This window comes from Phocoena phocoena, chromosome 2, assembly GCF_963924675.1.
Source record: "Phocoena phocoena chromosome 2, mPhoPho1.1, whole genome shotgun sequence".
Classification (NCBI taxonomy): Eukaryota; Metazoa; Chordata; class Mammalia; order Artiodactyla; family Phocoenidae; genus Phocoena; species Phocoena phocoena.
Window position 1 is genome coordinate 151,289,970 of NC_089220.1, and position 15,417 is coordinate 151,305,386.

A 15,417-nucleotide genomic window follows, 5' to 3' on the forward strand; every position below is an offset into this window, starting at 1 on the left:
TACAGAGGAAAGATTACAATCGTTCACACAGTTCCTCAGCCTCAAACCTGCTGTTGGTCCACATTTTTCTCTTTCTCATTCCCTGCATCCTCATACCGCATATCAGCAAATCTTGTTGGGCCCTCATTCAAACTATACTTTGAATACATTCCCCCAATAGATATGACCACATAGCACATACACTGTGCTTATATCCATGTACGTTTGAATGTATCCCCCAACCTCTTGTCAGGACTGTAGCTTCCCTCTGGCCATGTTCTCCTCGCAGCCGTCAGAGAGTTCTTTTAAAACATGAACCAGAATATCCCATTCCCATGTAAAATTCTCTCATGGTTTCACATACACTAAGAATAAAATCCAAATTCCTTTCCACAGCCTAAGGCACCCAGTGGGTCTGGCTCCCCCGCCTGCCTCTCTGACTTCACATTTCCTTGTGCTTTCATATTTTGAGAGGATATCAAGCTCACTCCCACCTCTGGACCTGGGAATATTTTTCTCTGCATTGGCTGATATTTCCTTATATTTTCATGTGTCTAGTTTTTTTTTTTCACATTACTCAGAATTTGCTCTGTGAGAAGCAAGGGTGCCGAGCACAAGCACATTGGAAAGATGTTAGATTCGAAGGACGAGAAGTCACAGGACTTGAACGCAGAGGTTTCCACAAAGCGAAGCTGTGAGTGAGATGAAAATCTCCCCATCACCATTTCTACCTCCAATGCCATCTCCGCCTCAGCCCCATCCTTAGTTAACAATTCTGTGTGTGCCCAGTTCCGTTCCACTGTGACAGCCAACTAACTTAATGACCCTTACTAAAAGCTCATAGGTTAACATCTCACCTTAGACACATATGCGGAAAGACAACGCCTTCCAATAGTCTGGTACGTTCCACCCCACGAGGACACAGCGAGAAGATGCCTTCTCTGAACCAAGTGGGTTCTCACCAGACATGGAGTCTGCTTGATCTTGGACTTCCAGCCTCCAGAACTGGGAGAAATACATGTCTATTGTTTGTAAGGCACCCAGTCTGTGGTACTTTGTTATCACAGCCCGAACAGCCCAAGACACAACCTTATTTGTATCAAAAGCACTAAGTCTGGCTTCCATACACAGGACAGCAGGTGTTCGGCTGTGACAAGGATAGATGGACAGAGCCTGCCCCAACGTGCTACATGCCAAGGGGAGGAGTGAGGATCCATAGCAGCCTCAGCACCTCTGCCTGGTCAGGGTGTCAGGGCCAGCCAGGAGGCTGATGCTCTCCATGGAGCCTGTGTGGGTGTCATCCTGAGTCACGCAGGGATCTGCTGATTGTGCTGGTACTTCCTGCGTCTTCCCATCACAGCATCCAAACACAGCAGCATAACGGTGGAGTCAGAGGCAGAATGCATTCCTTGGCTTTCTTGGAAATCAGAGCCAACTGTCAACTGAATGAGTTGACAGCAGCCATAGTTTTTCAAGCACTCGTATTTGCACAGTAGTTTCCCTCTGAGGATGTAGAATGTGGATGCATTTTAACGTGCCTCATGCGATGAGGGGTGGATTCCGTAGTCTAGGAAACGTGCCTGGGGTTTTACCCATCTTGAAGTGGTCCATCTCTGTATGTCCTCCCTGTTTTATAGATTGAATTCAGTCCACCTGGGTTGAGTGAGTAGAAAACAAAGCCATACGGTGGTTTCTTAAAAACTTTCTCCCCTGGAAATTTGTCAAACCAGCTGTTCATAACAATTATATTAATCACAATGACTGACTTTTCCCATAGACTCATTGTTAAATTCCTTGCTCTTCACAGGAATTATGTAACTAGGTATTGTTTTCTTGGTCCTTTTCTCCAGTCTGACTGTTTCCACTCCCATTGATATTTGCAGATGGATCCTTGCCGCCATAGAAAAAGCACTGTTCTAGTACAAGAAAGCACAGTCATCCCATTTCTGAATTTAGCTAACTGTGGGGCAATAAATAAGCAACTTGACTCTTCTGGCTGTAATTCCTTCAACTGTGAAATAGAAAAAAAAATGTGGAATAACATTCTTTCTAATTTCATTTGCAGCTCTGACATTCTGTGTGTTTTTTTCCTCTGCCTGTATGCCTAACACTTTACTATTTTAAAATTTCAATCATGATCATAATTCTCCTCTTTCCCAACTTATCCTCACTCACCCTAAGTCAGATGAGCCAAAACAGGGGTACAGCCCTGCTCCAGTAATTCGAAAAGAGTTAACCAAACATAGAAGCATTACTTTGTGCTTCTGGGGATGCTTTCCCTCCTAATAGATGTTCTCTATTAAGATTGTTTGTCTAACTGTACTGGTGTAATAGACCTGTCATCCTAGAATTAACTTAAGCCTGGTGGGACCTATTTTATATTTCAGCCTCTTATCTTTTTTGGTGAACTAAGTGCATACTAATCATGACACATTGTTTCCCAGACCTTCCTATCCCCAGAACAGAATAAGTCAGTTACAGCCATTTCCAAAGGAAACGTCACCATTGACGGAACCGTCTTTGCTAAGCAGAAATGCTCACGGGCGTATTTTCACCACATTTGTTGGCTCTTGGGTACATCAAATAATTATTTTTTTAATAATAGTTCAGGATATGCTTGTATAAGAAGTACTGTGAAGGAGGTATAGATGACAGAACATATAAAACAGAATAGCACATAGTTTTAATGCCACTATTATGAAAATGATGCTTTACCTGTAATGAATCACTGTGGAGACACCCTTGGTGAAATACAAAGCTCTTTCTCATTCACCAGATGTCAGTGTTTTAATCCTTTAAGGAAAATGTTCAATGCACATCATATTAGGCACCGTGTAGCCCATCAATCAAAGCCGGTGCGTGATAAAATGACACAGGGCAGACCAAGTGCCAAACCACTATTAACAACTCGTATCTGTGTAACTGGATTCTGGGAATTTGCCTAGCAGCCCTCCACTCATTAAAAAACAAAAACAAAAACTGACTTATTTCTTCAGTACCCCTTCAGTTGCTTGCTCAACTTTCATTTAAAATTCTGAATTCCAGCTGGAGGACACTCAAGGAAATGAGCCTTTGGGATGAATACAATTAAAACATGAAGAGATGAAATTATACTACAAATTGCTGAATATTACCAGGCCGACTATACAAAAAATTATGGCACAATTAAGCATAACAGATTACCAAAAGACAGGAAAAGCACGCTTTTCTTGAATTTGCATTGTTCCTTGTACTTAAAATGCCCACGATTTAGACCTTGAGAACTTTACATTATCTTGATATAAAGTGATGAGGTTTGGGTCCAAATTTAGGATTGGTTTATACTGCATTGAGAAAATACGATTTGCTTTAAATGTGACTGTTACTGAAACAATACAGCGCAGTGTCGTTATAATCAGAGAGGCTCTCGTACTGAATGGGAGGACTCCTTGGTACAAGGCATCTATTGATTTTTCTGTTAGGAATATTAAAGAGTTCTTTGCAAATTTTTGCTTAGAACACAGAAGTAATACTTCTTCAGAGAGTAGAGGGGGGGGGAAGGGTATTTCCAGAACGGGAGGGGTCTGGACGTGACTCGAAACACGAATGGTGGGTTTGCCAGGTGATCAAGGAGAGGGCGGCTAGTCTGGACAAGAGGGAGTAGCTTGCGTGAAGCCATGGGTGTGGGAAGCAGCAGGCTGGGTCCCAGAACTGAAAATAGTTTGATATTATCAGAGTACAAGGTGTACGGGAGGGTGGAGATGAAACGGGAGGTACAGAATAATGGCCAGTCAGATCATACTTATAAGGAATTTAGGTAGAGACAATATAGAGCTTACTCTCCTAGTGAGAGTCCACAGTCATTTATTTCTAGATATACCTGCCATTTATCAATATGGCAGTCCATAATTGGAGTCCATAGTGATGTTCACTGACAGATCTGAGAATACTTTCCAGAAGGTTAAAGACAAGTGCTTGATTCCCCCGCCTTTTGTGAATGTTTCCTGGTGACTTGATATTATTTTCGGGTGAAGACAACTTCCCCCGGTCTTTCCCTTGCATCGACCAGAAAAAAGAGAGTTTAAGGAATTTGTATGTGTAGACCAGATGGCTGTATTGACATAGACGGGGAGTAGACTTCACAGACTATTGGCTCTGAAATCTTCACCATTATCACAGTGAAAGGATCAATCATTCGAAGTACCTTTATCAAATCTGGCCAGTGTTACCCAACATTTAACCGAATGAGTATAGTTAGCAGCTTTATATAGGGACACGGCCACTGAGTGATTCTGACATGCATTTTGCAACCGGTGGATCCTGGAAGGTATGAGTTCTTAAAATAGTGTCTACCGTGAATTCCTACGGGCTTCCTTGTCAATTTTTGTTTGCATTGTAAAACTGAGGATGACTCTCAGTCACACCCCCCTTAAAATAATCACTGCCCCTTTGCTTGGCTATGAACTAGAACTCTGCATCCTTGGGGGTCCATTAGTCTGTAAGCAAGAGGGGTCCCCATGTTGCTTCTCCAGGACTCAGGCCTCCCTCCCTTTGCCCCCTTGCATGAGTCAGGCATTCAGCTACCTACAGAGCCCTGTAGTCCTGTCAGGCACCTCTGCTTTCTTAAGAGACTGTAAATCCAATTAAGGCACATGCTTCTACATTAAGCCAAGGCCAGAGAATAGCTGCATTCTGGGTATTTTCATGGACTCTAACCTGTAGCTGACTGATGTACATTATTTATTAAGAGGTTCACCTAAGAAAGATTCACTGAAAGAAATTCATGGAAAATGGCCTCAGGCATCTAGTCCATCCTGAAATCCAGGGTGCTCCATGTTAGACTGGGAGGGAGCCGCATTACAGGACAGGACCCTTCAGCCTGCCAGCGGCTCTGCACCCCTGACCTCCACCCACAGCTTTTCCTATAAAACTGTGCTTTGGCATCCTGCCCTTGCCGTACCTTGAGGGGTAAAATCCCTGCTGTGTTTCTGGGGAGGCTGTTCTTGTGAATGATGTTTTCTAGATTGTGCGCTGTCCTTTCTAGGGAGACCAGTTGGGAAAATGTTCCAGTGAACTAGAAATAGATGCGTCTCTCCTAAGTGAAAAAGTGTCTCTTTTCCGTCATGTAATCTCCAAATCATGTGACTGATCATGCTTCTTATTTGTCTTCATTACGATTTCTAGTCCAATCTGTGGCTCTCCAATAGCACAGGCTGGACTTAGGCCATTATGGCATACATCTTATGGACTTCTTTCAACATTTTCTCTCCAAACCTTATTCTCCATTGTCCAAATAGCATCACTCACTTTTAAAAATAACATTTAATCCTTATATAATGCATATATTTTTATCTTAAATTTGTTATGAAACACTGCGCTTGATTTAATTAATACATAAAATGTTATTTGTATACATACAAATAATATATAATAAATGATAATATAAAATAACGAATTTATTTTATATTACTATATACTTGTGAATATTATTTAATTTTTATTATTGTACTATTTTATTATTTATATATTAATAATAATATATTCAGTGATATAATAAACCGCCAGTGGTATTTGCTATGTATTTCACCATTGAAACTGAATTGAGACTTTTCTGAACCCACTTTTCTTTACTTATATGGATGGCTGAGTTTAAGTCGAACAGAAAAAAATTAACCAGACACCTAGCCGTAATGACAACTGACACAACCACCCTATGGCATTCCCCAAATTCCAAATTAAGAGAAGATAAAACCAAATGATACAGGCTTAACGTTTGAAAATAGAGATCACGGGAAAGGCTGCTGGTCATTTAAATATTTTTCTGAGATGAAAGGAAGGAAGGAAGTGGGGGATGGAGGGAGGAAGGATGGATATGGCTGATAGATGGATATGTCAGGTAGATAGATTTGTATACATTTACTATATATTTTTCATTCTTCCATGTCTGTTCCACCAATCAGAGAAAAGCAAATACTCCACAATTTTAAAGTCTTACATACACGATCACACGTGTTCAAATACATACTGCAATTTTGGGGAGCATCAAATTAAAGGTTGGGGGCCTAATCCAAAATGAAAGAAATGGAAATATAATAACTGTCTCAGACAGTGTGTTAGATGTCCTCCGAAGCATAAGGCATAGAAATCATTATATAGTTTCATCCTGAAGTTTAGTTTAGACACCTAGAAACAACAGGGTGTGAAGTTTTGGGGTTCCATGTGTGGATCACATTGATGGTTCCCCACGCATCAAAAAATGGAGACTGCATTCAGAATAGTGAGAATATTGTGTACTCTGGTGGAATTCTCTTTCATGTGCCGGCCGACTCACTTCACTCACATCCATTTCCCCCCGTTATAGTCATCTGCAGTAAAGATACAGAAGATTCTGCCCATGACCTTGGAGGCATTACATACAGGGAAATAACATCACCAGGTCCTGGAGTGACTGGGAGAGTTGACCGGTGTGCTTCCTCCCTCGTGCACGTTTGTACCATTTGCTTAGATGAGGTGCGTTGACTCACCCAGGGGTTGGTATTATACTCCTAGTGACAGTCCACAAGGTAGCACTGCAGGAGGAACTGAAGCCATGGAAGAGCTTGCCACACAAGAGATATTAAAAGACAATTCGTGAGCCATGGCCGCTGAGCCTGCGCGTCCAGAGCCTGTGCTCCACAATGGGAGAGGCCACAACAGTGAGAGGCCCGCGTACCGCAAAGAAAAAAACAAAAACAAAACAAAACAAAAAAAGACAATGCAAAAAGTGCCAAAGAATAGGAAGTATTTATATCATCAGATGCTGGTTAAGTCTGAGAGTTCAAAAATAGACTATTTGGACCTGGAGCAGTGAATGATCATAAAGTAATCATAATTACAACTCTTTGTCAACAGCCACCAAGACCACCAAGTCTGGTCCAAAAGAACTCTCTTAGCATAGACCACTAACACCCAAAGACCATATCCCCATGAGCACGAGATTACTACGGTAAAGTAGATGAAATAAGACGACTGATCAAATACCAAATATCTTTGGCTTTCTTAATGTCATGTGTCTCAATCACTTGTTTCATATTATGAATAAAAATAAAAGTTTGATACAGGTTTTGGGAAATATGTTTTATGGAACATTCATTGAAAAAAAAGTAATAAATACTACGTTAAAGTTCTTTTTCTAATTACTTCAGAACAAAGTTAAACTGTTTTCCTTACAGTAAGATTTCTCAGAGTCCTTCATATGTTAATTACATCATTAATCTTTTAAAGGAAGGAAGAAGTTTTCATTGTTCCTCTAAGATAGTTAACCAACCAACACTGTTTTTCAAATTATATTAACGCCTCTTGGGAATAATGATTCATACAAGCTTTGATAAACACTGCTTTAAAGTCAGGATCATAGCTCCTACAATCATACACCTCGTCAGCTGGAGGGAGCTGATGAGATGGTTTAATCCAAACTCCTCATTTTTAAGAAAAAGGAACTAAATGTATTACCCAAGCCCAGGACGATCAGATACACGGATTGGAAGCCTGGCTTTTCCATATGAATGTGGTCTTTGGCAAATTATTTAGCTTCTGCTAACCCAAGTTTTCTCCCCATACAGCAGTGACAGTGACATGATTGTGTTGGTGCATAAGGCACTCAAAACAGTTCCTGGAGCGCACAGTTTGCCATCAGGTGCCGGTTCCTTCTCGCCCCCATTGTCCCCACATGTCACAGCCAAGGAGAGAGTCCAAATACCCTCACCTGTGTTCTTCTAGCTGCTAGATTGTAATTCACATTCGAGTACGCTTAGAGTTCATAGTTTAAAACTAGGCGCTGGCTTGTTTGTCTTTCTTTCGGAAATAGGGATGCCCACTCAATTGTCCCCTGACACCTGCCACCTGTATACACAGAAGATGACAGATGGGATCCTTCCCTATGCTCCTTGAGAGCTGAATCTCGCCTGGCCCGGGACCATCTCACAAAGAGGCTGGCATATTGTGCCATGAATGCCCTTTGGACAGAAATGTCTCTTTCTTACTAACTGGCTGCAGTTCCTTATAAATGCCAAGATTAATATTCCTCTCCAAGGGTGTAATGAACCATTTCCGTCTGAGTTAAAGCATTTGTAGGATCTGAGAAGAGTTTCAGGTGACATTAGTTATTAACACCTGTAGGGGAGAAAACAAACTTCCTTCTACCCTCTTAGCCCTTGTGATTGGCCTAAAAATGAAACTGATATATGACAGATTAACAAGAGAAAAGCATACAAATTTAGCTAATATTTTTACAAGTACATGGGAGTCCTCAGAAGGAAAATGAACACAGAAGCCATTAGGCCCCCAAACTTATGTGACTTTTACACAAAGAATGATAAATCATGGGGATGTCACAAGACAAAGAGACTTGGGGTAGGGCCAGTAAACTGTGGGACAAGGATTAGGAGATATGGCGGGGGGTTGAATGAAAGATTGGGCTTATTTTCATAGGTTGCACAGATCCATCTGGCACGGACAAGAGTGTTCTGGTCGTCCTGGTCCAGGGAGGACACCCTTCTCATGGGAAATTTGATGACCTGCTTTATGGTAGAAAAAGAAGGTCAGACAGCACTCCCTGCACCTGCTGATTCTCAAATGCCTTCAACGCAAAATAATCAATATGCCAATTCCACATATTTTGGGGGTAGCGTTTACACCCATTGTCAATTTATAGCTGCTCCAAGCTCTGGGGGGCGGGGTGGTGAAAGACATAGTTCAGGAGCCTTGGCCTATTTTGGGAGCAGGAACTGCCCCCCAGGGGTGGGGTGGTAGAGCGTCCAGGGCAGTCGAACTGCTCTTAGAGAGATTGTGCTGATAGCTGGGGAGGTTTAAGGAGCAGTGACATGACCCTAAAAAGATCACACAAAGATCCAACGGAATAAAGATCTGGATAGGTTTTATTAACTGTAGCATGTCAGACAGTTTGAAAAAGCAGGAAAGACATTTGCCTTGAATTGGCAGAAGGAGACATTACATGATGGATGTTACACTAGGTAAAGAGAAAGTCTTAAAAACACTCCCCAAAGTCACATTATTTTTGATTTTTTGGTCAAAAGATGATGTAACAGTGCCTTGAGAGAGCCACAGATGTTCGCAGGATGTAACGAAAGTCAGATAGGCTCCTGGTTCTCATGGAGGAATATTCCGGCCCACATTCTGTGTTCTGTCATCTAATGACAGAGGCTAGAATCTAGCATGCTGCACCAGAAGCAAGCAGGCAACCATAACGACAACCAAAGCACAAAGATGGAATCGTTGTGCACACTTCAGATTCGCTGAGGTTGGGGCTTTGGGCTACGGGATGTTGTCTTAGCTCGGGCCGCCCTGGCACGATACCAAGGACGGGGGTTCAACTCTTTTTTTTTTGTTTTGTTTTTTGTGGTACGCGGGCCTCTCACTGTTGTGGCCTCTCCTGTTGCGGAGCACAGGCTCCGGACGCGCAGGCTCAGTGGCCACGGCTCACGGGCCCAGCCGCTCCGCGGCATGTGGGATCTTCCCGGACCGGGACACGAAACCACGTCCCCTGCATCAGCAGGTGGACTCTCAACCACTGCGCCACCAGGGAAGCCCAGGGTTCAACTCTTTATGGCAAAGACAAAGCTGGGGGTTTATACTGACAAGCAGAGTGAGGGGGCCGGTGGATGGATGGGAATAAGAGGAGACATGGTGGGGGGAGGAGTCTTGTTAAACCAGCTCAACAGGATTCTCGCTGAAGGCAGGCCATAGGGACCAGGCATCCAGGGCGGGGGATGAAGAATATGATTAGATACAGGGGGTGATCAGATGCCGGGGGTGGAGGGATTCTTGATAAAGTGACTTAGCAGAATTCTTGCTAAGGCCCAGCAGGGATGGGGGCCAAGGTGGAGGCCCAGCTGAGAAGAGGCCCAGAGGCCCTGACTCTCCTCTCCTTTGGTCTAGGAGAGGGTCTGTATCATGCCCAAGCTTGGGATGAAAACTTGACCCGGAGGTCCCAGGCTGCCCTCCTGATGCTGAAAAAACTGAAAAGTCCCCAGAACTTGAGTCCCTGATAATAATACTGGGCCAAGGGACTCCTCACCCAAAGAACTCTCCGGATGACCCCTAACTGCTTTGCACTTTTTTTTTCTAACTTTTAATCTTCTACCCAAAGTAGATTTCGGACAACTCCGAGTAGGTTCAAACCCATCGTTCCTGCGAGTCCCCCTCTTCCTCCCCCCATCTTCATGCCTGAATTAAGACCTCCAGCTCTTGGGTCTGTTATCTGAGCAAAAAGTCTTGCCAATTTTAAAAGGCTATGACCTTTTAACAGCCATTTCTGCTGTTTTCTGCACACTTTCTAGTTTCTCGCCTGCTTCCCCTGGATCCGATGCTTGATTTGGACACAATTCAGTCTTCCCTCCTTCTAAAGACAGCTGCTGAATGAATGCTTCAAATTTAAATTCTGCCTTTAGCTTACACTTCTCCTGCTTCCTTAAAAAATTTTGCTAGAAAGCATATACAATATATCCTGTGGTGGACTAACCTGTTTTTTTCCCCTCTTAATCCTTTGACCTACAGCAGAAAATTGCTTCCAAGTGAGAAATTTCCAAAATAGCTACATTTAAAAATAATACTTTTAAAATACATTTGTTGCAGAAAAGGCACTGAAAAACCCAAAATCATCAGGAGAAAACTCCCTCGGGTTTAAATCTTTTGGTGACTAAAGCAATTTGCCTCAAAGGGTTTTTAAAGCAGATCTTATGCAACTTAAGGACCCTAGATAAGTCAGGCTGGAGAAGGCAGTGAGCTTCCTGTTCGGTTTTGGTCCCTCCCCGCCGATGTGCTGAGTGGTTTACACACTACACTTCATCAATTCTCCCAACCATTCTGGAATAGTCCCATTTTACAGAAGAGAAAATGGAGGATGTGAAATGCGACTCAAGGTGCTCAGGGCCACCCAGCAAATAAGACAAGAGGCTGTCGTCCAGGGACAGAAGCAGTGCTTCTGAAGGGCAGCTGCCAACACTGTGCACTCTGAGTTACTGGGAGATGCGGAGTTACAGTAGGATTCTGGAAACTGGGGTTTGGGGAAACGGGGGATCTCAGAAATCACTTAGTCATGAGGTTTTCAAACTATGAGTGCGGAAGCCTGAGGCCTCAGTTTACAAATGGAAAAGGGTCTGCAGCACAATTCATGTGAAAACTATTGACTTCTCCCCAAACTCACACTTTCCATGTGGGGAGACAAGGTCAGAAAGGCTCCTGGGATTGCTTCCAGCTGTGGAGGGAGACTTCGGGGCTGATGCTCTTGCCACCACACTAAGATGGTACACGATTCATTAAAAATACGTTTGAGGGCTTCCCTGGTGGCGCAGTGGTTGAGAGTCCGCCTGCCAACGCAGGGGACACGGGTTCGTGTCCCGGTCCGGGAAGATCCCACATGCCGCGGAGCGGCTGGGCCTGTGAGCCGTGGTTGCTGAGCCTGCGCGTTCAGAGCCTGTGCTCTGCAACGGGAGAGGCCACAACAGTGAGAGGCCCGCGTACCGCAAAATAATGATAATAATAATAATATGTTTGAGATCAGTTTGGTTTACAGATTTTTGAGCTTCTAGTTAAAAAAAAAAAAGAGGAAAGCGTGATGTGCTAAGCATTTCTCCAACGGCGAAATCCCCTGGAGGCAACCACGGACACTGAGATAAAAAGTGCCCCTCAGTCTCAGGGCCACTCAACAGAACGGTGGACTGGGCCCTACCAGGAGGACACCTAGTGGGCCTTCCGCTGCTACAGGAAGCCCTCAGCACTGCCAGGCACTGGGGTACAGTAGCTGGCAGGTGAAAATAACCATCCAAAGTTCACCAAGAGAAAAATTGAACCCAATGCAAAGTAAAATCCTGTTCTGGCCTATTTAGAGAAAAATACAATGTCTCAAGGACTTTCAGTGAAAAGCAGGGAATCATGGAGAGCAACTAGGGAGAGGAAAACTCCAAGATAATCAGAAACCCTCTTTTGCATGCGGATTTTAGAGTAAAATCAACAGCTTTAATTGGCCCCAGATGTTAATAGGTAGCCAGGGGCATACTATGGAGCACAGATGAAGAAAGCTCTGTGTTCTGTAACAGAAATATTTTGCTTCAAGTGTTGAACTGCTGTAAGCACAGCTGCAGATGTGTAACGGCTGACGGTTTTCTTTTGCTTGTCCTGGGGCCGCCCCTTCAGCTCTATCTGTTACAGAGGACTTTTCCTCCTCTTGGTGTCTTTTAAAATCTAGGAGGGGATAGATCCAATTTTAAAGATGTTTCCTTGGGTCAGCTTTAGAGACAAGTAAGCAAGGTAGGGCTGGAGGGTCCACCTGGGCCTGCAACGGGGAAGGAGGTGGCCAAAAAAAGTACCTAAACAGGCCTGACGGGCCCTGTTCCCTGCCCCATCAGCTGTCTGTCTCCTCTGCTGCTGGCAGCTGATCCCAGCCCCCTGCGGGGACACAGCCTTTGCCCAAATCCGAATTTATCTCAGACTGACCTTGGAAGTCAATTCCTATGGAAGGGCTACTTGAGAGCCGGTTAATGACTTACTCCTCCCAAAGTAATTTTCATTCGCATAAGAAGTTTTCCAAAAACCATAAATCCTTTCAGACCTGCAAAAGAATAAGTCTATAATTTCCCCCAGTGAGACCGTCTGTGAAGGGAGAGAAAGAGAGATTTGGGGAACAGCTAGCTTCCACAGGGCCTCTTCTCAAGGTCGGCGTATTGTCCCAAGAAGTCCCGTGTCGTGCAGCCCCGCACGAGACTGCTGTCACGCAGCCGTGTAGCAGGTGCCCATCAAGAGAGCGTCCTGCTGCCGGGGCCCCAGGTGCACCGCCCAGGGGTCAATGCGTGTACAGCCCTGCTCTGCCCTTGGAGCTGATGCCTAAGTATAGCTTCTGCCAGTGCCCTTTCAGAAGGCGTGGCTTTCACCCCCCGTGGGAAAAGAGCCATGTCCTGAGGTCATCATCAACAACGATATTTTCCCCCTCACTGTTCCTAAGCAGCTCTCAGGCAGGGCACGCTTCCCCACCAGCCGTGGTCCTGAGCCAGCAGCCCTGCACGTGGAGGGATCCAGAACACGCCAACCACCCCCCAAATACGCTGATTTGACGTATTATTTTGAGTTAAAGGTTCTTGAAAAACAGCAGGTGCAAGTAGGGCCCTCTGACCTCCTCCTCCTTCCTGAAAGCAGGAGCTGAAACTGCCGAGTGAAAGGGCACCCCCTGTACCGGGAGGAAGAAAGCCCAGAGAAACAGCCAAGCTTGGAAAACGAACCACATCTTCGTAATGACTAAGTCACCGTCAACTGCCCTGGCCCGGACCCATTTCCCTTGTCAGGTTTTCACAATTACTATTCTTCATCCAAGCTGGCATATAAGCGTTCAGCTCTGACTGCTTCTTTGGGTCTTCATTTCCTTGTGAAGGCTCCTGTGTCAAGTAAAACATATTCAATAAATGTGTAGGCTTTTCTCTTGTTCATGTGTGTTTTGTTAATGAAGCTATGGAAGGGCTACTTGAGAGCCGGTTAATGACTTACTCCTCCCAAAGTAATTTTGTTACTTTTTACCAAGAAGGGTAAAAAGAAAAAGACTTTTTTCCTTCCCTACAAATGGTTAGGGTGGAACCCTTTCCCTCAGCTCTGCCCCAAAGGGCATCCACATCACAGCAGCCGTTCTCTTGCTTTTGCACCATCCATGAGTGAAGGGGAGAGACCCTGTTTGGTGTCCCCTGTGGCAGGACTTCACCCGCAGGGTGGCTGGGCTCAGTCTGATGCCCTCCAGCTCCACTCCAAGCTCCCCTTCATTTATGCAGACAGCACACACTGGAGTCCTCACTTCCCCCTCTCACACCTGTGTCTAATCCACAGCAAATTCTGCCTAACTTCCAGAACACGTTCACGGTCTGCCTACTTCTCCTCATCTCTGCCGGCACTGCTCTGGTCCATGCCACCGCAATGTCTTGTCAGGATCACTGCACGGCCTCCCAGCTGGGCTCTGGCTATGCCCTTGGTCCCCACGGTCTAACCAGTGAGTTCAGATCATGCCAGTTCTCTACCCGAAATACCCCATGGCTGCAAGCCCCCTGTTTCCCCTAAGACTGCATTTCCACCGACATCCTCACTGGCTCCCGCCCTTTGCACTTGCTCTTCTCTCTGTCCACCTGGAACGTTTTCTCCTGGGATTCACTCTGCTCAGGACTTTGCTCAAATGTTATTTCCTCTCTGGGTCTTCCTCCTCCTCCTTGTTTAAAAGGGGCCCCTCCGCCCAGCAGGAACCCGGCAGCAGCCTCTGTCCTCCTTCTGCTTTTATTTCCCCCCGCAGCGCTTACCTTCATCTAATTTATTATACATTCCATTCATCTACATCATTTCTGACTTTAGGTACCAAAATGAGAACCCTAGAAAGGCAAGGATTTCTGGGTGTTTTGCACTGCTTTATCCCCACTGCCCAGGAAAATATGTGATACTGAGTCAACATTCAGTGACTATTTATCAACCAACTGGTTGAATGAAAGGGCCAGCAAAGCCAAGCTCTCGGCCCTTTTCCCTGTGGGCCAGCCCCCCAGTTCCTGTCCGTGTACCTGGGTCTCCCTCTGGCAGAAGCCTCCACGTGGATGCAGCCTGGTCCTGCGCCCTTGAGGAATGCGTCCGCTCTGTCCACCCAAGGAACCTCATGGCCTCGCATGGCCCGTCTACGATTGAAAGCAGCCATCAGGACCACTTCATCTTCCATGCAAGCAATTTTATCAACGTAAATCTCCATCATTATCAGAAAAAGACATTAGGAGGAGGACATTCTGTTTCCTGAATTACCCAGGATTAGATTTTAAAAGTTCATTTATTATTAAACCAAGCTACCACAAGACAGGACTGGCTTATGGAACACTAAATGATTCAAAAAGATTTTTAACCCATGCATCCTTTAAAAAACTCAAAATTAAAAACACTGTGAAACTCTTTTCAAAGAAATGAAAGAGGAGTATAGATGCCATCTGCTTAAAACATTGGAATTAATTTATGACTTTTTAAGGTAAAGGTCCTCTGCATAAAGGCATATATTGGGGGTAACTGCAAAAATCTCTGAAACGCAGTTGTGTTTATCTACCCTCAATGACTAAACGTGCTGGAAGCTTGCCCACAAGGAAAGGGAGGAACCAATTATCCGTCCCCCCTGCCGGGCAAGATTATAGATCACTCTTCAGTGCATGGGTGCCTGTTACAGGCTGTGGTGCCACTGGCTTTAACACATAAAAATCAGCAGTGAGTTTAGTAAGGCCTGCCTGTCAGAGGACAGCTGGGCATCCTTATACGACTGAAGGAAGCCCAGTTGTTCTAGAGAGACAGAGACACTAAATATGGTTGGACTGTAAAAGGAAATGGCCTTTTAGCAGTGACCCTACAGGGCCTACACTAGCACACTGAAGGCACGTTGATAGCACCATCAGGCAGAGGCACGGGAATGGC